This window comes from Podarcis muralis, chromosome 9 (genome assembly GCF_964188315.1).
Source record: "Podarcis muralis chromosome 9, rPodMur119.hap1.1, whole genome shotgun sequence".
In the NCBI taxonomy this organism is placed as follows: Eukaryota; Metazoa; Chordata; class Lepidosauria; order Squamata; family Lacertidae; genus Podarcis; species Podarcis muralis.
The window spans coordinates 24,028,114-24,054,551 of record NC_135663.1 but is presented as its reverse complement, the minus strand read 5'-3'; the positions used below and the strand labels follow the sequence as shown (position 1 = coordinate 24,054,551).

At 41.4% G+C, this 26,438-nt stretch overlaps 2 protein-coding genes and 1 long non-coding RNA gene across 8 annotated transcripts in view; 1 reads left to right on the top strand and 2 right to left on the bottom strand.

Moving 5' to 3' along the window:
• Positions 1 to 21,360, bottom strand: part of SGMS2 (sphingomyelin synthase 2) — a 33,663-nt gene extending 12,303 nt beyond the window's left edge. Inside the window, exons 1-2 of one of the 6 annotated variants that reach the window (XM_077933899.1) lie at positions 21,259 to 21,360; positions 21,069 to 21,169 (exon numbers count right to left, since the gene is read on the bottom strand). The gene's annotated coding sequence lies outside the window, so the exon portion shown is untranslated. Of the gene's footprint in view, positions 1 to 10,019; positions 10,105 to 18,683; positions 18,833 to 18,959; positions 19,275 to 21,068; positions 21,170 to 21,258 lie in introns of those variants that run through there. The other 5 variants (XM_028743507.2, XM_077933897.1, XM_077933898.1 and 2 more) reach the window with 5 other exon arrangements.
• Positions 1 to 26,438, bottom strand: part of RPL34 (ribosomal protein L34) — a 466,563-nt gene that overhangs the window by 346,222 nt on the left and 93,903 nt on the right. The window lies entirely within an intron of this gene.
• Positions 21,468 to 25,298, top strand: LOC114603952 (uncharacterized). Its single transcript, XR_003708189.2, has 3 exons — positions 21,468 to 22,150; positions 23,288 to 23,375; positions 25,071 to 25,298. It is a non-coding gene; the product is annotated as an uncharacterized LOC114603952 (long non-coding RNA).

Sequence of the window (26,438 nt, the reverse complement as noted above, 5' to 3'; positions counted from 1 at the left end):
ATCTGGAGTTGAGTCCCTAAAACGGTAGGAACTAGTGTGTCTCTGCACTCCTTTCTTGCCTCACCTTTTTCTTCTTCCTCCGACAGCAAACAAAACAAAACAAAATCAAAAATCAAAATCAAACACAACAGAATTTCCCATGACATTTGAATGAGGAAACTGATATCAGGGCTCCATACAAACCAGAATATCAAAGCAAGGAATGCCTACTATTAAAACTCAAATTCAGTTCAGTTTAAGCTGTTTTCAAAATGAGAAGATAAACTTCACTGCTTCAGTAAATGAACATATACTGAAAGGAGATACCGTAGTTTTATGTCCAGTAGTGCTTCTCTTTGGATATCTTATCCCTGTTGTTGTGATATTTAATAATGCATTCTACATCCTTCATAACTCTGCAGCACAACCTGCGGTTTTCCCAATATCATAGCTTAAAGTCATCATTAATTGGATTTGTTACATCCCTGTGTTGTACTGTACAAAATGATTTTACCAGGTTTTTTATATCCACTGGCTAGTGTACAAAACTGGCAATGTCTTTTAAGATACTCAGTCATAAAGAACCAGAATACAATTGCATTATGCTTTTGCTTTGGCCATAGGCTATTTCAGGCCAAAAGGCTGATCTCCAAGTATAGCTTTCAAGACACAGGAAAGAACCATCAAATCAAGGCAGACAGCAAGCTTTTCTCAAATCAAGCACTTTACTTTGCAATATCATTTATAAACATTAGGCATAAAGCTCATTAGACAAATGATTGCTTCTTTTATGAGCAAGAGCAAAACACAGTGACCCATTATCACCATAGTTTCAAGCACTGCATTTTAAACACAATACATTATAAGCAAAGCATGTTGAGGATGAAGGATGAAGCAAGTTGGGATGTAGAGTCAACTTTTGGTTGTGCACTGGAATAGAGAAGAAGTCAGAGTTCAGGGTGGGGATGAACTCAATAATTATCATACTTGGTAAAAATAACTGTCCATCTGGGTTGGACTAGATCAGTGGTTCTCAACCTTTTTTTGGCCATGCCCCACCTAAACATCTCTAAAATCCTGATGCCCCCCGCCCAATGATTATTATTATATTATATTATTATTCAAAAGTGAACTCCTATTCACGTGGAGGAAGCCTAAAAGGCCATTAACTTGGTCTAAACAAGCTCGGATTGCCCTCCTGTGGGGCATGTGCCCCATGCTGGGAATCACGGGACTAGACCCTTGTGGTACCTTCCAAATTATGGAATTCTGTGATTCTATGATAAAGTATTCTCCAAAACCATTTGGGGCCCCAAGTGGATTGGAATTATTGGATTATCCCCATATCAGGTAAACCTGAATTTACAGAGACTGGTGTTGTTTGAGGGTAATGTGATGTGGACTATGCAAATTAAATGGGAATGCAAACAGCTGCAAACACACAGTAAAGTTTGATGTGGACAAGCCCAAGGTTTAGTCATAGGCATTAAAAGAGAGAGAGTGAGTAATATGCACTTTCCTTTACCCAGCTAAAAAGTGTGAGTCAACAGTCAGCAAAAGGAAAAGTGTAATTAGTCACATGCCCCACCAAGAAGAAGTGGCTCAGCTATATTTAGGATGTGTCATTTATATTTATTATCACCATGAGAGGTTGTCAAGTGACATAGGAATCTGGAATATTTGTGTATTAATTATATAAGAGTTGATACCTAACTGTAATTTGTTCCTAAATGAGGCAAGATGTTACCACAGAATACACAGCAACTAAAACATGGAGATAAAGAAATACAGTTACATTTTAAGTTAAGAAGCTTTACTATAGTTTTACTGTAGTCTCTCTTTCCATTTCTTGAAAATATAGACTCCTTGTCCATAGTGAAAAGTTTTAGCATTGGTACATAAATATAAAGGGATGGCAAGAACAACTATAGTAGTTAAAAATTAAATCCAAAGATACCTAGATTATTTTTGCTGTTCCTGACACATGATTTATTATTTTGTGTGACAGGAAGCAGCTACACACGCTATGCTGATGTATGACTCGAATGTTTTGGCTCCCGAACACCACAAACCCAGAAGTGTTCCACTTTGCAAACCTTTTTTGGAAGCCGAACACCTGACGCGGCTTCCGCAGCTTACTATTGAGTGCAGGAAGCTCCTGCAGCCAATCGAAAGTTGTGCCTTGGTTTTTGAACGTCAAACAGGCTTCTGGAATGGATTCCGTTCAAGAACCAAGGTACGACTGTATTTTTATTTAACAATTTCCTAAAATTTATACAAAACTTGATTGTAATTTAGCACTCTTTATTCAAGAAACAAGTTATTTCCTGCAAAAATCTAAATCCCTTATCTTTCTCTGAAAAAAACACTTATGGAGGACAAAATTTGATTTAAGATGGCCAGGTGTCCTCTTTTCTTTTAGACCACCCAATATTTCAGGACTCTGGACAAAGGACTCTGGAAAGAGTCCTTTGTCCATTTGGTACCAGACATACAGGATGAGATATGAAGTGGTCCATCTTTCCTTCTACTATTAAAGTCAAACACAACAGCTACAATTGTTGGCTGGCTGGCTCTTGAGCTACAACAGAAACTAATGCCCCTGTGAAAGGCGAAGCAATGTTGTTCCTATGAACACTATGGAAAAAGGAATATACATTTCCTCTCATATAGTATCTCTACAAGGAAGAGGAAATGACGTTGGTTACCTCCCTCCACATTTGGAGTTTGAGTTCACACATGGAGCTTGTTTTTGGTTTAGGTTAAAAGAAAGAAAAAACACTGCCAGTCACCTTATCCATAGTAAGAATCTGCCACCGAGTAAAGGGAATCATGCTCTACTGCCAGTACACCCTATTTATTTTGTTTGATTAAATTTGGGGAGGGGGTAGTGATAAAATGATTAATAGGCAGTAATTGAAGGAAATTTTATTTTGGAGCAGAACCTGGATCATCTGGGTGGTAAATTAAGGATGAACCAATGCTGGTGATCTGGGGAACATATAAATTGAGTAATATGCTGGGGATGATTTGGATGGGAAAATAATTGGGTTTCTTAGGTAAAATTTAAATGTTAGTAATTATCTCTAACATTTGCACACAAACGAGCATATGCAACTCTGTGTCCTCAGCTTGGTTGTGTCTATCCTTTTTTCTGATGCATAACTGGTCACCCTGCAGGTATGCCCTTTACCTACACACTGGACCTTTTTTCTTAACTTGTTTGTTGCAATATTATGTCTATATTCAAAGCTGCTACACTTTCTGTATTCATGCATGCCTGACGCTAGAAGACCAACTGAAGTGTAAAGTAAGGCACAGGCACTAGTTGGAAAACACAACTGTCTTCTGCATTAAGAGGTTACTGTTGATACTACTGCAAGTACAGTATAAGAGACAAATGTGAAACATAACTCAGTTAAGACTGGTTGCTATCTGGCTCCTCCTTTCCCACAAATGTCTCATGGGTCATTCCACTTGGTCATGATTCATAACAGCAACTATGCAACATTACATAACCAAATTTAGGTATCAATTCTATTTTCCGCCTTCCATCCCCACCCATTTCTTTTTGCACTGTGTCTGTTAGGCAGTATAGCTGTACTGAAGCTGCCTTCAGTGCACTGGCAGATAATATATAAATGCAATAAATAAACAAACCAGTTGAGGCATGAAATATTCATCAACTTTAAAAAGCAACAACAACTAAAGAGCAACTAGTTTTAGCACTGCAAAAATTGCCAGCACAGACATTTCCCATATTTATATAAAGTATTTCCCCCTCATCTTTCTACCCAAGATGATCTCCATGGCAAAGATGTCACTAAAGGCCAGGGAAGTTTAGACCTCTGATGAGTTTCAGGTTGTGAGTTTGCTAGTGTAACATTGGTGGCACTTGCCTTATTGCCAGAAAATGTATTGCTTTTATCTTTTTAAAGTAGAAAGTGGGGGGGGGGGCAAAAAAACCCACAATTTGATAATGCATAGCACATACTTCTTAACACCTCTAGCAGGCCAGTACCTACAGTCAAATACTGGCACTTTGCAACAGTCAAGTTATGTAGCCACAGCAATGACCACAGAAGCTAGGAGGAGTGCAGAGAGAAGAAATGCCACGGTGCATCTGCATTAGCAAAACCAGAAGCCTTCATCTGCCCCAGCTGCAATAAAACATGTCTCTTGTGTATTGGTCTCTACACCCACAGCAGACGATGTAACTCTCCAATGGTTCGCCTTTACCCCTGATGAGACACTCTTCCATAGTCTCTTGAGACAGACAGATGCCAACAACAACAAAAAGATGAGCAGTCAACAGAAGGAGATGTTCTTTGCCACTAACATCATACCAAATATTTCTGCCATCATATAATCAAAGAGGAATGTAATTCCTTTGGGGTGAGGAGAAATAATAAAAGAAACTAAGTATACATATTGAAAGAGGATTCAGCAGGCTGCACAGCAGAATCTCAGCAGATCTATGTGGCCCAATCACTGTAGGCTATGCATTAGGTTGGGAATCAGTAAACATACACACAAGTTTAAAGAAAGTCCAAGAAGCTTAAAAGGGAAAAACATCCTACTTTTCCTTCTGACTATTTAAGATGTTCTTTGATCCAAATCCTAGGTACAATACAATGTCCCAAGTGACACTTTGAACTGCCATCATAACCAGTTCATGCTCGACAGTTTTACATAATGGCTGAGCTGTACATGTACTCAGAAAGATTCTGAGGCAACTCAGAGCAAAGTTGGAACTGTTTATGATGTAATCGTAATTCAGATGTGTAAAAATTCCTATTCAGAACTTTTGCTGAGCAGAGATTTGGTAGGTGGTAATTTTCATCAGAAGTCTTACATTTCAGATTCTTTCTTACGCTAGTCAATGTTTCATTTTAATGGTCTGTTAGTAATGATGTTTTCCATCAATATGTTTTCAACTGTAGTATCAACTATGTGAAATAAATACTTTGCTTCTCATTGATCCCCTTAGCTTTTTCCTTGGAACACTTCAAAGCAATATTTTCTTGCTGTCAGCCTCTAAAAAACCCAGGGGTAAGTGCTCCTAGATCAAGTTACCGGTACTTTTTCTCAGCCAAACCCATTTCATAAAGTTGCTAGGACACTAGAATTCCCCTAAGTTTCTTGTAGGAAGGATAAGATCCAATGTATGAAATAGAAAATTACCACATGCTTTGCATATAGAAGATTCAAGGTTCAATTTCTAGCATCTCTATGAAGGGCTGGGAAAGAATGCTGTTTGAAATGCTGTGGTTAAAATCTAAACTATGGTTTGTTTAAATTAAGCTAACTTCAAACTGTGGTTTATGAAGTTGCCTTGTTTCAAACAAACCACAATCAAAATTAACCACAATTTAGGAAAATTAAAATTAACCACAATTTGGTATCTGAAGAAGTGTGCATGCACACGAAAGCTCATACCAAGAACTAACTTAGTTGGTCTTTAAGGTGCTACTGGAAGGAATTTTTTTGTTTTCACAATTTAGGAGTCAGATATAATACTAAACTGCTAAATGAAAGCTTCCAATCACTTCATTGCAGTCACACTGGAAGAGAAGAGGGGGTTAGAAAGCCCTGGAATTTAAGGATCATCTAGGGTCATTCTCATCAAGATAAACTATGGTTCAGCATGATACCTAAATGCAACCAGTGTCAACTTTGACTGACACCAGTTCTCTATGGTCTCAGACAGCAGTGCCCACCTCCTGCTACCCATGATCATTCTAACTGGAAGTACCAGGGATTGAATGAAGATTTTATGCCTTCCAAGTATGTGCTCTATCGCAGAGCTATGGCACTTCACCTACTAGTTCCCATTTGTGAAGTTACGAAAAACCCTTCCTTGAAGCATCAGCCATACAACACTAGTGATCAAAGGTTTCAGCAATTGGTGCACAGCAAACAGTACGGTATCAGGACTTCATATATCATTTATTATAGCCAGCCTCTTATTTTCTGCTGTTGGCCCACTGAAGTTGGGATGGGTGGCTTTTTAACCTTTGTATAACACCAAAATGGTCCCAACCGCCCTAGCTAGACCACTGTAAATACCAGCACAAATAAAGGTGTGCATGATACTCATTTGACAGTCTGGCTTTACCCAAAAAAGTCTAAGTTAAAGAGCTTTCTATTGACACAGTTAAAAACTCTCACTGAAATATGTTATATTATGTGTCATAGTTGCCTTTGACTGGACTTAATCATCCAGGGGTCCTTTACCTTTTACCATAGTAACTGGCACATTAACACTATTATTCAGCAGTAAAATGATTGCAACATGCATCAGTGAGGTCCTGGTTATTCAGAAGCAACATTAGACAATCCTAACCCATTTATCTCTATAATCGAGAATCACTATCACTTGCCTGACAGAAAAATAGACAACTGTGATCTAACTGCTTTCTGGAATTATTAGCAACTACATTTTTTTTTAAAAAAAAGTAAAATTGTAATTCCCTCATTATCATAGAAAGGAACATCAAAAGAGCAGTCAGTATATTAGAAAAGCATTTCATGATGAGAAAGAGGCATTTCCTGGACCACAACTCTTGTCAGTTTTGCTGGATTTTTAGCCCTATTGCTCCTTGACAGCTATATCTAAGATAGCAGGGATATATATATATATATATATATATATATATATATATATATTTGCTTTCGTAGATTTTCACGGGTACAGGAATGCAGGTTTTGGTGTCCTCGGGTGTCTTCCCGTGTAAAAGTTGGGGTGTCTAGGCGACGTTTCGACGAGGTCTCACTCGTCATCTTCAGGCTGGTGCTTTCGGCTTCTTGTTACTGGAACAGAGCAGGATCTCAGTGTTTGAGTTCCTATAAATACTGTTGAGGAGGTGTGGCCTCCAATGTTCTGGGCAGAGAGGAAGTTCCCAGGCTAGTGTGCCTTTTCTTCTTTTGTTCCTTAATTACTTGAGGGATATCTTGAGTGATTTCTTGAGTTGTATCCTGAGTACCACTTAGGTGGGCCATTAGGTGTGGATTAGTTGCTAAAGCCTTTGTGTCTTGACCTCTTGAACTTTGTGAAGAGTTTTTCTGAGAAGATGGCTGTACTGCAATTAGTTGTGCTCTGGCTTGGCTTCGTGTATAGGGGCGAGCTGTGGTTTTGTGGCCTGTGCCAGCCAGATCTGTGTAGGGATTGCAGGGGGGTGCAGCATCCGGAGGTGCCACCATGGTTTGGCTACTGGATGGTGTCTGTAATTTATCTGTGGAGAGGGTCTGGGTTTGGGTCTGATGTGGTTGATTGGTGATGGCGTTCTGTGTGCCTCTGGATCTGGTGTCAGTTTTTGTGGGGAGGGCTAATTTCCAGATGTCTGGCAAGCGGGATGTGTCGTCACGCTTGTTCATGTTGTGAGGGTGTTTCTCTATCTCGATGGCTTCCATGATTATTCTCTTGTGGTGATGTTCCATGTTAAAGAGCAATTTGGAATCTGCAAAATTAATTTCGTGTCCTGTTTCTTTCATGTGTTGGAAAAGAGAGGAAGTTTTTTCTTCTTTTTTGACGGCATTCTTGTGTTCTGCAATACGTGCATTTATTCGTCTGTTTGTTTGTCCAATGTACGTGGCTGGGCAGACTTTGCAGGGTATTTCATAGACCCCTTGGTTTTCCAACTGGATTTTATCCTTGGGGTTTCTGAGGATATTGGCTATTTTTTGGTTGGTGCAAAAGGCTGTTTTGATATTGTGTTTATGGAGGATTTTGCTAATTTTATCTGTAGTGCCCTTGATATAAGGAAGGAGGGCCATGCCATTGTTTTCTTCTGTGTCTTGGTTTTTGGGGGGTGTTTCTTTTTGGATTAGCTTCGTAACCCTGTTTTGCTGGTATCCATTGGCAATTAACACATTTGAGAGATTCTGTAACTCAGTTGTCAAGTGGTCTTTGTCAGCCAGGCGTTTGGTTCTGGAGATGAGAGTCTTGGCTACGGAGTTTATTTGTGCAGGGTGGTGGTGTGATTGTGCATGTAAGTAGCGGTTGGTGTGTGTTTTTTTCCGGTAGATATATCAAGGGCACTACAGATAAAATTAGCAAAATCCTCCATAAACACAATATCAAAACAGCCTTTTGCACCAACCAAAAAATAGCCAATATCCTCAGAAACCCCAAGGATAAAATCCAGTTGGAAAACCAAGGGGTCTATGAAATACCCTGCAAAGTCTGCCCAGCCACGTACATTGGACAAACAAACAGACGAATAAATGCACGTATTGCAGAACACAAGAATGCCGTCAAAAAAGAAGAAAAAACTTCCTCTCTTTTCCAACACATGAAAGAAACAGGACACGAAATTAATTTTGCAGATTCCAAATTGCTCTTTAACATGGAACATCACCACAAGAGAATAATCATGGAAGCCATCGAGATAGAGAAACACCCTCACAACATGAACAAGCGTGACGACACATCCCGCTTGCCAGACATCTGGAAATTAGCCCTCCCCACAAAAACTGACACCAGATCCAGAGGCACACAGAACGCCATCACCAATCAACCACATCAGACCCAAACCCAGACCCTCTCCACAGATAAATTACAGACACCATCCAGTAGCCAAACCATGGTGGCACCTCCGGATGCTGCACCCCCCTGCAATCCCTACACAGATCTGGCTGGCACAGGCCACAAAACCACAGCTCGCCCCTATACACGAAGCCAAGCCAGAGCACAACTAATTGCAGTACAGCCATCTTCTCAGAAAAACTCTTCACAAAGTTCAAGAGGTCAAGACACAAAGGCTTTAGCAACTAATCCACACCTAATGGCCCACCTAAGTGGTACTCAGGATACAACTCAAGAAATCACTCAAGATATCCCTCAAGTAATTAAGGAACAAAAGAAGAAAAGGCACACTAGCCTGGGAACTTCCTCTCTGCCCAGAACATTGGAGGCCACACCTCCTCAACAGTATTTATAGGAACTCAAACACTGAGATCCTGCTCTGTTCCAGTAACAAGAAGCCGAAAGCACCAGCCTGAAGATGACGAGTGAGACCTCGTCGAAACGTCGCCTAGACACCCCAACTTTTACACGGGAAGACACCCGAGGACACCAAAACCTGCATATATATATATATATATATATATATATATATATATATATATCAGTCTTTCAAAAACAAAGCACAGGCTAAAATTGTGGATTCACACATGTCCAAATGATTCTAGATGCCATGCCTGGCTTTCATACAGGCATGCATACAATCAGAGTACTAAAGCAGAAAACAATCTCAAATAATGCTGCATAATTACGGACGTGTTTAAATAGAGATAAAGGAGAAAAGGAACTGTGGATGAAGAACTTTGACCCACTATAACATTTATAATATGGTATTACCACCATAATACAGAAACAATGCATTTTCCCCAGCTTAATTAAAGGCACTATGCATATGGAAGCAGGATGCCATCTACATCCCTAGCTAGATGAGCATGTGTAATTAACTGCTGTGTGTAAGCCTGTTTGCCCCACTGCTAGAACACCCTCCGTCCGCAACAAAACAGAACAGAGGAGGGTGTTCTGCAAGGTCAAGGTCTTGCCACTTGTCTGCTCTGCCCCAAGGCTGGGGAAGATAAGAATGCTGCACGCCAGAAAGCGTTCCTCTCACCAAGAGGCACATTCCAGTGGTGATGTTGCCACTTATGCTTTCTGCCACCTGAGGCAGCTGCTTCGCCCTGCCTCATGGGTGGGCTGGCTCTGATGACAGAAGATACATAAAAATGCAGCACAAGTATATAGCATCTAAACAATCTCATGAACTTTAAAAATATAATACAATCAACAAAATCGCTTACATACAGATTCACACTACCCAAATCTAAATACACAACCCCCACATTCACTTAACAATCAGACTCTCCTTACACCACCACATTGCTCCACCACTCAATTCTCACTTTACTAAAAATGCTCAAAACATTTTATTTTATTGGCTGTGTTCAAGCATCACACTAAACTATATTTTTAGTTTGACACAAATAAGCCCAGGTGAACCTCAGGCTCACGATCTACTTACCCTCTTTGCTCTAGTGCAGTTGTGAGGAGTTTGGAGGTTTCTGCTTACCCAGCTTCTTGTCAACTGGCTAACTGTGGTTAATGTTAACTGTCATTTCTCTGAAAGAAGTTAATATTAACCAGATGACACAACAAGCTATATTTAAAGAAAAACAGAAGCAGAAGTTTTGAAACTCACCTCCAATGCCACACAAAAAGGGGTGGGGTAAGAGTCTGAAGCTCCTTCACAACAAACAATAGTTTGTTTATTTATATTTGTATCCCAGCTTTCCTCTAAAAAGTGCACAAAAGGGCATACATGGTTCTCTGTATCTTCAATTTATCCTCACAACAATCCTGTAATGGTAGGCTGAGATACATTTTCGCCTAGGTCACCTGGTCTCTCAGGTCCTAGTCCAACACTCTAACCACTACACCACAGTGATACTCGTAGCACAGCATATTAATGTTTGTGATGAAGCCTGAGGTTCTACCTTCACTATTTGAGGCACTATTACCTCTGTGTGGCTGTTGTTGGGAGTTGCAGGTGAGGAGAGTGCTGTTGAGCTCTGGTTCTGCTTCTGGGCATCTGCCCAAGGGCATCTGTTTGGCCAATGTGAGAGAAGACTGCTGAATGATACGGGCATTTGGCCTGATCCCGCAGGCTAAAGGAGGATGAACCACAATTACTGACAACATCCATAGAGACTAAGCAAACTTAGATTTAATGACAAGAAATAGAAACATTATTTCCTCGGTCAATAAGACTTACTTCTAAACCTAGGGACGCTCACATAACAAACAACAGTCCAATACTGATTAAGCCTATTTGTTATGATCCACAGCTGACATAATAAAGAGCATCTAAGAATAAGACTGTTGGCCTCATGAAACAACCTCAGGCTGCACTACAACAAAACAAATAGGGGTAATCTACAGGACTACAAGTTAAGAATACTGATCGGAAAATATAGCTATCTTGAAAAAATGGATTTCACTAATCCAGATTATTGTTCCTTGGGGGGAAATGTTTTGTCTGTCCAACAACATCTTGCCAATTTTTAATTTTTATTTTTGGATAATAATTCAATGATACCCATCTCCCCCCTGTGATTTCTTCCATATCCCCCCCACTTCATATTGTTACAAGGCAACCCAATCTCTGAGCAGTGCGAAATTCTAGAAGTACCAGGCACGCTTACCAGGCTCTGTGTTTCCTTTTGGAACAAAGAGACACAGTGGAGACTGTGTTGTCTTTATGATATATGATTTATTTACACATGTATACAACCTGGACCTAGATGGAGAGAGGGCAGAGAATTCACACCCCAAGAGGGTCTTGTTCCTCCTACTGCTGCAGCATTGGATTCCAAGAGACCCCAAACATCATGTCTGATCTTCTCTACAGCATAAAACAGACTGCCCACATCATGCTCTGCACCCCCCTCCAGCTTGCAAAAGGGACTTTTTCCAATTTGCTTACCTCATCTCCCACTGCAATTTTGCCCTTCCCTCCTAAAACTCTGGCCTTTTTGTTGTTGTTAACTTTCTCATCTCATGGAGAAGCTTTCCCAGTTTCTTTCTGACCCAGAGAGTCTCTGTTAATGACCTTCCTAAAAGGCCCAACCATTCCAGTTATTATTTCTTGATGGTTCTCTTGCCAGGCTGTTTCCTGGACACAGAAAACCTGGTTTAAACTTCAGCCCCCACTAGACCTTGGAATATGGGGGTGGCTTAAATTCTAACCCTTTACTGCATCCAGATATTTTAGGATAGTATTGCCTAGCCACAAACTTATAACACCGTTGAAGGCTTTTCTGTCTATTATATTTAAGATTAGGACACAATAATTGTTTAACATGTCTGCAAGTCCTCAGCAGATGTGTCATCCACATTCATCTATGATTTGCTCAAAGATATTGTGACAAGCATGGATCTCCATGCTTGGATGAACAGCCATGGACAGTATAATTATTACTTTATTACTATTTATTAAATTTGTATACCTCCCTTCATCTGAAGATCACAGGGTGGTTCACAACATATGCCCGTAACTTTTCCTTTTACAATTCCTATTTTCAAAGCAGCCATGAAGTGGAACCGGGCCTAAACAGCAGCAGATTTAGTGTATTGTACAAATCTATGTCACGGGTGGCGCTGTGGGTAAAAGCCTCAGCACCTAGGGCTTGCCGATTGAAAGGTCGGCGGTTCGAATCCCCGTGGTGGGGTGCGCTCCCGTTGTTCGGTCCCAGCGCCTGCCAACCTAGCAGTTCGAAAGCACCCCCGGGTGCAAGTAGATAAATAGGGACCGCTTACCAGCGGGAAGGTAAACGGCGTTCCGTGTGCTGCGCTGGCTCGCCAGATGCAGCTTTGTCACGCTGGCCACGTGACCCGGAAGTGTCTCCGGACAGCGCTGGCCCCCGGCCTCTTGAGATGGGCGCACAACCCCAGAGTCTGTCAAGACTGGCCCGTACGGGCAGGGGTACCTTTACCTTTACCTTTACAAATCTATGTGAGCATAGGATTGTACCTGATTGTACCAGTGGCGGAGCAAGCTGATCAGGCGCCTGGGGCAACACGCATGCCCTGCACCCAGGGGCGGGGCCAGCTGTCCATAGGGGCGGGGCCAGCCCGGGGCAGGATGCTCCTTGGGGCCTCTGAGGGGTCTGCCTGCCTCCTCCCACTCAGCTGCGCACATGCTATTTCTGGCGCTCTTCCAACCCAGAAGAGTGCCGGAAATAGCTTGAGAGCACAAGCGGGCACGCACGCTCTGGCCCACCAAGAGGTCTGCCAGGGAGTGGACCGGACTGGCCTCAGAAAACATTGCTGACCCCGATCTATACCATATACTTTATCTGAACTAAAGTTTATTAGCTAACCCACACCGTGACCTTTCTTACTAGTCTTCTGTTACAGTCCCTTAACTATGTTCACTTCTCTTCTGTATGTGTCTAACATACAGTATTTCCATATAATTTTACTATGATTTTAGTGACTCAGAAAAACTGACACTGCCCTGGTTTTGTTTAAAGAGAAAGACTGAGAGTCCTTTACACTGGCACCAAATCACTTTTATCTTCTGTCTAGTACCTACCAACATACAATATATACTAGCCACAGCAATGTGGATTCCAAAAAGTTACCAGCATTAAAAACTTGAAATAAAAAGCCCAGAAGTGTGCTATAATAGGCCTTGTAATCTTGGACAACTAATAAAGTATGGGTGGTTCACCTAAATTAAGTTTTTTAAATTAAAAAATGACTATATACAGAACAACTAAACTTGAAAACAAAAATTCTGTAGCAATAACTGCTACCATGCACTTCTCTCCAAAATGTTATTGCCTTCATTCAGGCAGCATCGGTTATGCAGTATGATGCCACATATCTATGCAGTCATTAACCACTCTTGCATGCAAAGATAAGCTATTAACCACAATCTACCATGAATGAGCAGCTACTCAACTGTTCCCACCCTTTGTGCTGTGACAGGAAGAAACAAAACCAGAGTGTTGGCACATGTTCAGCCAATTATCTGTTCGGTTTTTCTCTCCCAGTTTTTCTGAACAGGATAACCATAGCATACACATTAAGCAAGAAACATGTATATTTACTATCTTACAATCCATGTTTTATTTTATTTTTCTCTACTTAACTGGGAAATGTGCAAAAAAATAGCAAGACGGTACAATTACATTTTCAAAAGCCAAATATTTTACATAGGTCAGATGAACCGGTAAATCCAACTGATTTCAATTGGAATGTACTTTCAAATAAGTTGAACTGCAGTGTAGCTCAATCCTGTATATGGGAATAAGTCCCATAAAGTTGAATGGGCCTTACTCCCAAATGTGGTACCTTGGTTTACGAACTTAATCCATTCCGGAAGTCCATTCTTAAACCAAAGCGTTCATAAACCAAGGCGTGCTTTCCCATAGCTGTGGGGGGCTCAATTTACACTCAACAGGAAGCGGAACATGTTCTGCTTCCAAGGCAAAGTTCACAAACCAAAACACCTACTTCTGGGTGTGCAGTGTTCTTAATCCAAGTTGTTCATAAACTAAGCTGTTCTTAAACCAAGGTACCACTATATAGGACTGCTGCCTTCTCGGTAGTCACACTCTCCCCGTGGAATGCCGTCCCATCAGACATCAAGGAAATAAACAACTATCTGACTTTTAGAAGAAATCTGAAGGCAGCCCTTTACAGTGGTATCTTGGGTTACAAACACTTAGGGTTACAGACTCCGCTAACCCGGAAGTAGTATCTTGGGTTAAGAATGTTACCTCAGGATGAGAACAGAAATCGCGTGCTGGCAGTGCAGCGGCAGCGGGAGGCCCCATTAGCTAAAGTGGTACCTGAAGTTAAGAACGGTTTCAGGTTAAGAACGGACCTTCGGAATGAATTAAGTTCATAATCAGTTTGATGTCTTACTGTGTTTTAAGTTGTTGGAAGCCGCCCAGAGTAGTTAAGGCAACCCAGTCAGATGGGTGGAATAATAATAATAATAATAATAATAATAATAATAATAATAATAATAATAAATTGTTATTATTTTATTATTACCAGCCCAATCCTATGCATATTTACTCAAAAGCAAATCCCACCAAGGTCATTGGCACTGACTTTGCCCAAGTTTCAGCTCATGGCCAGTATAGTTAAACAGTTCTCTGAGCAGATGCACATCTGAGGAAACAGTAGTTCATCTGTCTTGCAGAAACTTTCTCATCAATGCCTGTTTTAGTTCCTAAATAAATCTCACAGCATCTGCTGGGACAGTACTGTCTGTGATTCTTAATGCCCTTTGGAATAATCTGGGACAGTAGTGTCCATGGTACAATAAGCCTCCTAACAGGCTGAGGTCTGCAAAGACAGCAATGTCTCTGTTAAGAGCCATTCTTCCAGCATCTGCTTGGCATATAGCTGTTCTGTATCCATATTAAAATGAAGTGTTATGGTACCCGCATTTATATAGTGCTAAAAATATTGTGTAAAGAGTATATGCAAAGACCTAAATGCAAATTAGACAAGCTAATACTTACCATAAATATTTTGCAAATAAAACAAATTAAATAAAAAATAATAGCCTATAAAAATATAATTCATAAGCTAGAGTAAATCATAGAAAAAGGAAAGTCCACATTCAATCCTATAGAAAAGCAAAGTCCATTAATATACATCCCTTTGTAACATAGATTGCAAACATGCAGAGGACACCAATAGAGGAATGCACAAGTTGGCAAAGGTGGTTTTCTGCTCACATTATTTTTGAGCAGTTGGTGATGGCAGCCCTAGAACATTAAAGTGTCTACTTGGCTGCAGTCTTCAAACCACTTACTCCAGAGTACTCCCATTTTTGTAAATATGATTATTCTCAGTGGTTACAGCCATTAAGGGCTGCTTCTCATGTTACAATTTCATATACACAAACTGATCCTTGTTTTGCAATGTGAAAATGGATGTAGCTGTGCTCTTTTTTTTGCCCAATACAGAAATTGAATCAAAATCAAGGAGAGTATTGTAAGGAGAAGGGAATGAGAGGCAAACACCTACATGGCAATTCTTAAACTAGAAGATGCACGCTGTTCCATAAAACAACCTTGACTGTAGATGGAACTGGGGTCTTAAGATTTATTTACAGAAAAAGAGACCCTAAAGCTAGCAACCATTGCAGTCACAAACTTTAATATAAACGTAACAGTTACTAAAAATGTAAACCAAAATTCTCAACTGTTTTATGCTTCAAGATACCTCCCTAAGGAAATAACTGCAGTTAAAAAATGGCTTAGAGTGCAAATTATATCCCATCTATAATGAAGTATGGGATGCGAGTGGCGCTGTGGGTTAAACCACAGAGCCTAGGGCTTGCCAATCAGAAGGTCGACAGTTCGAATCCCTGCGACGGGGTGAGCTCCCATTGCTCAGTCCCTGCTCCTGCCAACCTAGCAGTTCAAAAGCACGTCAAAGTGCAAGTAGATAAATAGGTACCACTCCAGCGGGAAGGTAAACGGCGTTTCCGTGCGCTGCTCTGGTTCGCCAGAAGCGGCTTAGTCATGCTGGCCACATGAGCTGTACGCTGGCTCCCTCGGCCAATAAAGCGAGATGAGCGTCGCAACCCCAGAGTCAGCCACAACTGGACCTAATGGTCAGGGATCCCTTTACCCTTTACCTTTTATAATGAAGTATGCAAACTATCATGCTTTCCTCTTTCAAGATTTAACTGTAGACATACTTGTGTTTTAATAGGATTAAATACGTTGAAAAGAAATGCTTGTTAGATATCTGCTTTCTTAATTTTGTTCAAATATTAATATAATTAATTATGTGAATGGAAAACAAACATGAAGTTTCCAATTTTCTACTATAGTTAAGAACTCAGAAAACATTGAGTTGGATGCAGAAAGTTTCTTCTGCTCACATTATTATAAACTCAAAGATGTTCTGTTACTTGCTGAAGCTTGAGAGGAATCTACCTATTGTAGCACTAAATGAATGCTTGGACAAGCATTCGTGGAGAACTGCTAGTAGCTAATTGACTTTTGCTCATGGTTCTTTGGATGCAAATTACTACATGCAACAGTTTCACATGATATACATATAATCTGAAGGAAATGAGAGATTTCAATATGTGGCCATTAAAAGTTTAAACCCCAAATGATGTATAATGATGAGAAGTGTTGATTAAGAATACGTATGTTGAAGAGTTGCAAAAATCTTTCAGTATCAAGTGCTCAAGGGATTATAGGCTGGAATACAAAACAAAGCAATCAAAGTATAATTAGGATTCTTATGATATTTTAATTTATTTAAATGAAGTTTGTGAACTGATCATAAAGACTTTTATGGTCAGAGAGAGACTGATTTCTCAGCCTGATTCAAGAATGTGGCAGGCAGGAGTGTACTTTCAATGACAGAAAGAAAGAAAGAAAGAAAGAAAGAAAGAAAGAAAGAAAGAAAGAAGTCTTCTGGGAACAGACTGACAACTGTAAACTCATCAAAGTAACAGGTCACATATTTGCTAGTTATAGATTGTCTTCTTTTCCTGCCTAGCCTTCCTCATTCAGTAGCTATGTGTAATCCTCCAAACATTACAGAGTTATCTATAAGATTACTCAGGATTGAATGGCTTTGGGTTGCAACCAGATGGAAGCTACCTTAAAAAGTAATACACCAGAATACTAAATTTGTTTACTTTAAAGACAGGCCTACTGTTGTCAATACCCTTCACTTCCAAATAAGTTTTAGATTTAAAACCTATATCTAAAACCCTGCTGCTATCTCTATACCATATCCCCCAAGCGAAATACTCAAGAATACAAGTACTTTTTAAGCAGTTATTTGCAAACATTTGTGCTTACAGTACCCACTACACAGATGACAGAAAGACTATAAGGCCACTTTTTCTTGGGGGGGGGGGACATTTGTCATTTATTAACAAGACTTTCTACATCCATGAAACAGACTTACCAAACGTAATCTTACTAAGCAAAACAATGGGAATATGGAAAACACTTTGTTTTGTTTGCAAGCCGAAAAATTTTGTTTTAAAACAATAATGGGAGCCAGGCTCAATCATGCTTAGCATAAACCGATTAAATTCAATGAAACTTCATTTGGACACAACAACCTTATGGAGCAAGGTAAACTCCTCCCACCCCTGGTTGGATTTTACAGAGCAGTGGGCTCACAACTACATTGCAGCCCTGCTATGCATGGTAGTTGAGGTGGAAGGTGGACCACAACACTGGCCTGGACCTGGTACAGCAGTCAGATCCAAATTGCACGCAACGCTGTCACACAGATGCAAGGCCAGCTCTGGATCCAACAGATCCAAGGCTGGCTTAGCCCTGCCCCTGAAATATCACATTCAGCAGACAGAAGTGGGGAAGCTCTACTCCAGCAGTAATGCACAGGTAACTGGCTAACAGCGGCTGGGAGAGGTACACCTCCATCCAATTAAACACCCCCAGCCTTACATAAAGAGGATTCAAATTGTTCTGCCTCTATTCTATGCAAGATTGAGCCTGAATCCAGCCCAAACTGCATTTCATACAGTAGTGGTCTAACCTCTGCTTTTAGATAACAAACTATGTAGTATAACAATATTATGTGTACAAGCAACCTTACCATTTAAAAAAACAGCGGGGCATTACCAAGTTCAAAACTACTTCTATGTAATTGTGACCCGCTAAAGAAAAGTTTACCTACATTTGAAGTTTTCACAATACATGTATTTTATGGCAATGAAAGTGAGCCAGAAATGTTTTGTCAGTTTGTTTCATATTTACAACAAGCCATCTTATACAGTCAACTTTTATTTAAGTCCCCAGAAACGTCCTTCTGCTTTGGATGCAACCTGCACTACCCTGGGAGTAAGTCCAATTGAACTCAGTGAGATTTACTGGTAAACTGACATGCAAAGAACTGCCCTATTAAAAACTGGAGTCAAGCAGATAGAAAAATAAAAAGGTTTTGGTGGAGATAAAGAAGTTTCGGAAGCAATATAAAGCATTTTAAGAAAAAAGCAGTATTGGGTTAGTTTCATTCACACATTTGGCACCACAAACCTCCCCCATCCCCCAATTAGATTTTTCTTGGGGGGGGGGGGGGAAAGCGCCATGGAGTTTTCGTTCCTTCCAATATCCACAAGTAACCCCTTGGCTGACGCAGCAGCTCTTGAACTTACCTACTTAATTTGGAGAGGGGAACAGCCTCCGAACTAGTTCTGCGTTCCAGCACTCAGCAGGAAAGTCTCCTGCATAGCCTCCAACCAAGCTCCTTGGCATTTGCAGTTCCTTCTGGCCAGAACTAGAGGCAGGCACTCCCACCACTGGGCTAGGAGCCGCAAGAAGAAACAGCTAGAAGAAAGTTTCCTTTTCCCTTGCAGGCAGCTCTCTCCCCCCCCCCCCCCGTTCTTCTTCTTTATTTAATCCCAGCCTCTTTACGCGAATGCCATACGCACCGTTACCTCGGCAGTGCAACAGCTGGAGAGGTTTCCTCTGCGCGAGGGCGGCTCCTGGGAGACGGAGCCTCGAGGCAGGCTGGACTGGCGGGGCCGTGGCTGCTTCTGGAGGCGCCGCTGTGTTTACAGCCAGTTTCATGCTCTCCGCTCGTCCCCTCCCTCTCCCTGCCTCCCTGCCACAGCCTCGCCTGACATCATTCATTCTCTTACATTCACACACACGCCCACTCCATTTCCAAACAGTGAGTCAGCCTAGCCCTGCTCCTATGCGAAGAAGGCTGGGCTAGAAAAACCGGTTGAGACCGAGGAAGGGAAATAAAAATAAAATGAGGGGAGGGAAAAAATTAATCGAGCGGGGTGGGAAGCCCTGCTCCACAGTCTGTCGCTAAAGGTGGGGATAGGAGGGATCTGCCACAGGGATCAAGGCACGGGTTGGTGCATGCACTGAACTCGCGTTGCAATTAAGAGAGTGGAGAGGGTTGGGGAGCGGATTCTGCAAGGAAACGAGCCAGCTCCTGTCTGGATAATCCTGCTCCTGATCTTCAGGCTACCTTAAACCGTTCTTCAAAAGAAGGAATTCCCTTTAGTATCAAACATGGGCCGAATCCGATCGTTCTAACTGCTGCTGCTCTTTTCAGCGTTTCAAGGATCCTCTTTCATGGTTTCTTATGCCTCCGTGGTGCACTTTTCATATCAGCTGTCGTCCTTCAAACTTTCCCCACCCACTGCAAACATAAGAGCCAACTCCTAGGGACCGAGGTTCCTTCGCTGCCCCCCCCTAAAATATCCCCCCCAAGTTGATGGGCATTGGCATTCAAATAGTATGTGCACGTAGCGTTATGTGAACAATTATGCAGGGTGGGGCTTACCTGCACCCTCCAATATTTTATTCAAGTTGGCAACCCTGCCCAGAAATGTGCTTGGCTGACTGCCAGCAATTTAGCTGAAGGGTTAAAGACAGTGACTTAAAAAGGCCACCTAGCCTTCAAGTAAGAGAGCACTGACCAACCTGCACTAAATTAGTTCAGGTGTCCCAGACCATCATGTATCCAGAGAGCAAAGTACAAGTTACAGCAGTGATGCTTGAAGTTACAGTACTTAATTGGAAATAAACCAAGGCTAGAATCCCTAGGCATGCTCAGGTTGCCATTCTAATTCGACTTGCCTGGGAGTAAATCCCACTGACTTCAATAGGGCGCCATCCGCACTACGCATTTAGAGCAGCCATGGCTTCCTTTCCACCCCCAATCCTGGGAGCTGTAGTTGGTTAACAGTGGCAAGAGTTGTTAGGAGACACACATTCCCCTCGCAAAACTACAATTCCCAGAGTTCCTTAGGAAGAGGAGCTGACAAGCTGTCAACATTTCCCTTTTTTAAAGGGAAATTCCCTTATTCCGAATAGGATTCCTAGCAAGAAAAGGGAAAAGTTGACAACCACTCTTAAGAGTTGTAGTTCTGGGAGGGGAATAGGCGCCTCCTAACAACTTTCAGCACCTTTACCAAACTACAGTTCCCAGGATACTTTGGAGGGAAGAGGAGCTGTGACTTTTCTAAAGCAGCATGAAACTGCTTTCAGTGTATAATGCAGATGAGGCCTAAGATTTCCTTCAGAGTAGGCATAGATAGGACTGTGTTGTTACCTGGGAGTAAGCCCCATTGAGCAATGGAGGTTAATTCCAAGTAAGCAGGCCTAATATCGGATTGCACATCTATTAAGAGTCCTAGTAAGACATTTTCAACACGATTATAGAGCAGGAGAAAAGATACTTACATAAGAAAGTCATTTTGAAAAATAAAAGTGCAAATGAAATGAATCAGAACTAGTCCTGGGCCTTGACAGTAGCCGGATATGCAGACCAGTAGCAATTCATAAAGCTATTTCCACCACTTTTGTCTCCGCACCATGCTAAGTATCTTTGCCAAATGTTATTAAAGCCAGAGGAGCAAGGCTAGTGAAAAAACGGTGGCGACTTTACACAGAAAGGGGGGATGTGATTGCAACTGTACAAATGTGATTGGGCAGCGGAAGTGAGAAGCGTAACAAGGACCATCTGTATTATCTGTGAATGGAAATACATTTGGCAATATTTCACAGGTAAAAATGTTCACCTCGAGGAAGCTGCGCACGGAATTTCAATTCTGCACGGCTGATGTTTACTAACAACCGGTGGTCCCACCAGAAGTATGTCTTCTGTACCAAGGGCCTAAACCTGGAAGGAAAGAAGAACGTCATGCTTAGGTTTGAAAGCTTTGAGGTCAGGATATTATATAAATACCTGTGGTCAAGGGGGAATTTTACCTCAGAAAACTCCTACAAGTGGTGGTAGTCCTTGAGACAAGAATGGCTGCCCCATTTTCCGCGTGGCTTGGTAGGCCTAGCATTGAGCAGCCAGCTTGGCAGCGCCTAGGAAGTGTGGCTTGCGGTTGCTTAGCAACGGTGACAGATTTACCTCAGCCCCTTCTCCCAGGCCAGCCATTTTGCCTGTGTGGCAGATGAGCAATGCTGGCGACAGCAGTGTTAAAGGGAAAGGGCTGCGAGGAGAGTGAGGAGAGGCTTGAATTAAGTGTGCCCCATTTATCTGGAGTACATTATCCAGATGTAGTGGATAGGAGTGTACAGTATGGATACCCAAATTCCAAATTCCTATCACTCAGTGAATGGCCACCTGCAATCTTTGTCTCAATGAAGTTGTTTGGATGGTACATGAGATCATCAGGATGCCATCCTGAGAATCTGGGACGGAGTAGGAAATAAGAACAAAATAAATACCATAAGTCACCCTGTTTGTTTGGGGCTTTTTTGGACAACAGGTTCCTGTTGATCAAAACAGCCAAGCTATTATGTTCTTTGTACAGAATGTTAATGAAATTGTTGCTTGCCACTTCTGGCCATTTTATGCCCTGCGTAAGGCTCAATATTAAGCAACAGCAATATTTAGCTTTAAATTCAAGTTACTTCATATGAGCCGGTGTGAGATAAACAGTTCTTGGGTTGCCTTTGGTCACAGTGAATTAATGCTACATTGCCTTTTAAAGCACAATTCACCTTCCCCCTTAGGAAAAGCGCAAGAGCAGGCCTGTGCTAAAAGCCCTGCTAATAAATTTATAAAGTTACCAACACCTATGTGGAGCCAAAATTATGTAGTCAATATTCCACATACTGGTACATCAAAAGGCATGGGGATGTTTCTGTAAGTCAACGGTCCTTGAATTGTTTTTTATAGTTATAGGTATAACTTTTTACGGTCATATGACAAAACTTGCATATACTATAACCTGATTTGTCATTTAGTGGTTTATAAGGCATTGAAAGGTATAACTGTAGTATGAGAATTTTAATTTCTCCCTCCCAAACTGAGATTATTTCACTAACTGATCACATACAGTTGATCAGCAAATTCCACAATATATTTCAAACAACAGTTGACAACAGATCAGTTAGCCCAGAAACAACGCTTGTTTTGTGATTTCAGGATTTTCAGGCCAAATAGAGCATGACTATAATATTAGATGCAACCCTTTTCGTATTATTTCAGTGTGATATGCTGTACAATGACTGGGAAGGGTTGCATTACTCTTTTTGTTTGTTACTATATTATGTATTTTTGTGTTTTATACTGTAAACTGCCCTGTGATCCTCAGATGAAGTGTACATAATTTACTAAATAAATAAAACAAATTCTGTAGAATAAGAAAAAAAACAACCCCACACATTAAGAGCTTTTATTTCTAAATATGTAAGAAAAATTCTATTCTCAACAAAAGCCTATAAGTAGTGCATTTGCTTTTCGATGGGGAAATTTGATCCCAGTCTCCTCTTTTCTATTTTCTTTTTCTTTTCTTAAAAAAATCCTTCCCAGGGCAAACTTTTCTGTTCATCTGAGCTGAAGCAAACTCAATTTTCTTTTTCATTGCGGCATTTCTTTCATGAGATGAGCAGTGGTATTATTGGAGATGGTATTACTATAAATGGACACAGCCTAGCTCGTGCATTAAAGTTGTGATGATTTCCAGAAAGATGCCAGGCAGTTCTTTAAGTAAGCATTGTGGCTAGAATGCAGGAGTCACACCAAAGTTCGGAAGGAAAGAGATGAAAAATTGTGTCCCTTAGACTGGCTGCACTGTTGTCAGGAGTCTTTGTTTAGACCATTTTTACACTCTTGCTGTATACTTATTTGAGTAGTTTTTCTTTGTCTGTTAACCAGTACAATGTGACTTCTGTGTTCCACCTCTGCTTTACGTCAACTCTTTCCACCAAATAGTTAAATTTTAAAACAAACTCTCACCTGAGCACCTCCGTCATTAATGGACTTTTGTCTTTATAACAGGCTTGTCAAGTAAGGAGATATTACCCCTCGACTTTGAAGGAAGGTAATGAGTCAGAGAGCAAAGACCATACAGGAACTGCGCAATTCAGTATGTGAAACTAATCCTCACCCCAGCATTCTAATAATACAATCTCCACAAACCACACAGAACACCCATTTTGCTCCCTCCACCTCTGCTTTTATCTGGTGGCTTAAAATGCAGAAACATGAGATCAGCATCAGCAGAATTTCCACATTTTTGGGTTCCCTTTAATAATTACCTGCATGTCATACAGATAGTTAACAGATCTCCACTTCCATAATAATAAATGCTACATATGCTAAATTTGTGGCTGTCACCAGGGGAAACACAACAAAATATGCACATTAGAGAACTCAGTTCAATAAATTTTGCCTGAGATTGCCCAGACTCCTGCACAGTTTCTGCTGCAACTGACTCCATCGAAATACTGAAGCTACATTTGCACCAGACATTTAAAGCACCATTATGCCAATTTAGCAGTCATGGCTTTCCCCAAAGAATCCTGGGAACTACAGTTGGTAAGGGTGCTGAGAATTTTGGAGGCATCCCTATTCCCCTCACTCACCTGCAATTCCTAGAGTTCCCTGGGAAGAGGGACTGATTGTTAAACCACTTTGAGAATTGCAACTTCTTATTTAGAAAATACGGAAACACATAATGATTGTGAAAGTGTGATTTCCTCTCTAGATTGCATTGTATGTGTATTATTTGAAAATGATAACAAATATTTTAAAAAGTTTTTGTTTCAGAATGCTGGGTGTCTATAATCATGGATACAGGCATACATATGAAGGTATAATGGAGAAAGTGGCTAGATGCATATTACCTATAGTTGCCAACTCCCTAGCTAATGTGGCTCCTGTGCCAGCAAGAGAAACATGACAGGAAATTCAGTGCTGCAGGTGTTTACATAACTGCAATTCCTGAATGGGAAAAGTTGAGTTCACTATTGAAGAAAGGTTTTTGGAATGAACACTATTCTTGCTTGGCTAGATGTTGCCCAATCTCACTCCTACTAATTGAATACTATTCACAGCTCTACAAACATTACCGCATACATTGATCAGAACAAGTATGGCTACTTTATCTAGACTATTTTATCTACTATAGTAAACTAATTCAGGTCTCTTTGTCTAAACTGTTTTGCTGATGTCATATATTGATCTGGTTTCCTCATCACGTTAAGCTAAACTATGTGTGGGTTTTCATACTGAAGACTGTGTATGTAGCACTCCTCCCTTGGTGCTGCTGCACTATCTGTGACTTAACCACGGTTTGGCTTAGTGTTGTGTCTGAACCCAGGTTTGTGGTTTGTCTTGTTCCAGACAAACCATGAGCCATAACCAAAGCTTGTTCTTTGCTTGCCTCTTGCATTTTGTCTGATGGAGACAAACCACAACCACATGTTTGGATGTAACACTAAGCCAAACCAAGGTTTAGTCATGGGTAGTGCAGCAGCAGCAGCAGCAGAACAACCAGCAGCAGAGCAATGAGACCATAATATTCATTCCATAAAGCCATGCATCTATTTGTTCATGCAAAACCATGATTTATATTGTATTTTGCATGTAAGAGAGAGAAGACAACGATGCAAAGGATTATATGTGCTCTTTATTTTGAATGGGAGGTGTGTTAGTTTTAAACCAAATCCCATTAGAATAGGTTTTTTATGAGTGCTGGACATTCACAGTGTTCAAAATTGAAGTAAAGAGGAACTGTAGGTGTTTTAAAGCTTATATTGTTTGCTGAATGTCTTCACAGAATACGTAAACAAATGAACAGAATGAAACATATCCTTTAGTGAAACCACTAAAGACTCCATTACACAATCACAGGTAATGTCAATACAGCTTCATAATCCTTATTCAGGCCCTTTATACCTCTTTACTTGCATGGATTAACTAATCGATGGAACTATATTAGGACTGTGACATCTGCCACACATCCAAAAGAAGGGCTGTGACTCAGTGCTTTGCATGCAAAAGGTCCCAGCATAACTCCTCAACATGGGTGTCTATCAATATGCAGATGATACCCAGCTCTACCTCTCTTTTAAATCAGAACCAGTGAAGGCAGTGAAGGTCCTGTGTGAGTGCCTGGAGGCGGTTGGAGGATGGATGGCGGCTAATGGATTGAAGTTGAATCCTGACAAGACAGAAGTACTGTTTTTGGGAGACAGGGGGCGGGCTCGTGTGGAGGATTCCCTGGTCCTGAATGGGGTAACTGTGCCCCTAAAGGACCAGGTGCGCAGCTTGGGAGTCATTTTGGACTCACAGCTGTCCATGGAGGCGCAGGTCAATTCTGTATCCAGGGCAGCTGTCTACCAACTCCACCTGGTACGCAGGCTGAGACCCTACCTGCCCGCGGACTGTCTCACCAGAGTGGTGCATGCTCTAGTTATCTCCCGCTTGGACTACTGCAATGCGCTCTACGTGGGGCTACCTTTGAAGGTGACTCGGAAACTACAACTAATCCAGAATGCGGCAGCTAGACTGGTGACTGGGGGCGGCTGCCGAGACCACATAACACCGGTCTTGAAAGACCTACATTGGCTCCCAGTACATTTCTGAGCACAATTCAAAGTGCTGGTGTTGACCTTTAAAGCCCTAAACGGCCTCAGCCCAGTATACCTGAAGGAGCGTCTCCACCCCCATCGTTCTGCCCGGACGCTGAGGTCCAGCGCCGAGGGCCTTCTGGCGGTTCCCTCACTGCGAGAAGCAAAGCTACAGGGAACCAGGCAGAGGGCCTTCTCGGTAGTGGCGCCCACCCTGTGGAACGCCCTCCCATCAGATGTCAAAGCGATAAATAACTACCTGACATTCAGAAGACATCTTAAGGCAGCCCTGTTCAGGGAAGTTTTTAATCTGTGATATTTTACTGTATCTTTGGTTTCTATGGAAGCCGCCCAGAGTGGCTGGGGAAACCCAGCCAGATGGGCGGGGTACAAATAATAAATTATTATTATTATTATCAACATCTTCAGGTATGGCTGGGAAGAGACCCCTGTTTGAAATCCTGGAGAATCACTGCCAGTCAGTGTAGACAATATTGAACTAGATGAACAGAATGTCTTACTCAGAATAAAGCAGTTTCTATGATCACACTGGGAAGAGATATTGAGCATGTGTA